This window comes from Oreochromis aureus, linkage group 10 (genome assembly GCF_013358895.1).
Source record: "Oreochromis aureus strain Israel breed Guangdong linkage group 10, ZZ_aureus, whole genome shotgun sequence".
In the NCBI taxonomy this organism is placed as follows: Eukaryota; Metazoa; Chordata; class Actinopteri; order Cichliformes; family Cichlidae; genus Oreochromis; species Oreochromis aureus.
The window spans coordinates 3327805-3329968 of record NC_052951.1 but is presented as its reverse complement, the minus strand read 5'-3'; positions in this window follow the sequence as shown (position 1 = coordinate 3329968).

Below are 2164 nucleotides of genomic sequence, written 5' to 3'. Positions count from 1 at the left end.
TCGTCTGTAGTTCAACACCAAGGAGCAGCCTTCACGTCTTCCACCATCTGCTGATTCTGCGGGTCCGCTGAAAATAAAATAAACCATAAAAAAAGCATCATGTATCATATGTATACTAAACTGGATAGTTTCTATATGTGAAGCTCCTGTTAATCCCGAACCAGCACTGCACGTTTCAGTCGCTGCGGTCTTACATTTTCGATGCCAGAATCATAAAGTTTTCTGGCTAAACTATTTTGCAATTTGGATTTTAGTATTAATCTCCAGTCTATAAATGTATATGTTCATTAGTTTATATCAATTGTAGTGACTCTGCATCATAAAGACACAGGAATGGTTGAAGATTAAGCAGGGAATGGGACTTTAACCATGCCTCTATCTATTGGTGAATCTAAAAAGACAATAAGGAATCCAGTGAAGGAGACTTGTGGATATTTCTTTTGAAAAAAGCCACTTTTGCAATGTTTTTAAACCACTGTGTTATGCTGTGAATTTTTGTTTGTTTTATGTTGTATTTGTAGCATTTTTAAGATGTGTTGGGCATAAAATAGAGATAATAAAAAGATGTCTCCAATATTATTTTTCCAACATTTTTTAAACAATAAAAGTAAGGATTCATGAATATAAATGATACTTTTTCATGGTGGCTCCTGCTGCTGCTTGAGACAGAGCACATTTGGAGTATTGTTTGGCATTTTGATCAATAGAAATGTATTATCCAGAATCTATTTTTTTATCCACCCACACAGGTGTTTTTACTCATAGCTGCGTGGGTTTGCAGAGCCTTTAACTACAAATAGAGTGGGCAGACATGTAGTATTAATAAGTAGCACTGTTAGTAAGTGGAGATCAAATTTGCACTTTTGTACTTCCCAGCAGTATTTCTCATGATGATGGTGAAGTCTGGTGGCACTGATGCTGTGGGGGTCCTTTGCAGCAGCAGGTGCTGAAGGCGTATTGGGGTAGAGGAAATATTAACATAACATATAAAAGAGGAACCCTGCTGCAGAAAACTGCAAAGTTGGACAAGATTTATTTTCTATTTTATCTTGAAGACCTGAAAGTAACCTTTTATCCCAGTTAAATACTTCAGTGAAACAGTCCAGGCACACTTAACGCTGCTGGTAAAATGTAGCAGGCAAACTGAATTAAATAACGGGAATTAAAAGATGTGCAATGCTGCTATAGATCATTTTATAAGATATCTCATTTATGTCAGTGACTACTGCTTTAATAATAATGCATAGAGTGTTTTCACATTATGAATGTGTGCCTGACTCAATATATAGCGTACTGACTGTCCCAACTATCCAGCTGCAATATGTTATAATATGTTTTATTATTACTCTTATTATATAATTAATTATTATTAGCAAATCCAGTTGAAGGACCTGGAGGGGACGTTGTAGCCACCGTAGCACACCATGGCCATATTTATCGGATTGAATGAATGTGTTACCCAGTGTGTGTGAATCAGTCCTGATGCCTTTAGAGGACAAACAATTCTGTGTGGAAAGAATCAGAAATATCAGGCCAAACTATTTTATTATTTCTGGTTTTGACTACATTAGGGAAACTAATAATTGCTCCCATTAAACACTTACATACCAATAAAACAAACTGAAAAAATACCACAAAGATTTTTAACATACCCATGTTGATTTTATGGCTGAAACTATTAAACTGAGGAGAAATATGGGGATATGATTTAGTCATTTGTATTCACAAGTTACCAAACTGTTGCTGTGCAACAGAGAGGAGCACTGGAATAAATTATGAACTTACATTTTTGCAGTTTATTTATTTTTTTTCAGATTTATTTCTGCCTGTTCTTACAGTTTTCAGAAAACCTTCTTTTTTTTTATTTGGCAAGTGACACTCATAACTTTTCATGTGCATGCATGTGTGTGTCTGCACACTCATGAATCAGGCAGAGTTTGAGTAAACCGTAAATCAGTCATGTTTTAATCAGAGCCCCGAGCTGCTCACAGATCCACCACGCTCAGTGTCCCTCAGGATCCACCTGAGGTAATAACTGATCATCAGTCACTCAAAGCCCTGATTCACTGGGACTGCCCACACACGTCAAATCTCATCGACTCCTTGAAATAAAGTCTTCACCAGTGTGCAGAGCTTATTTTTAAAGATTTTCATGGGGTTGTTT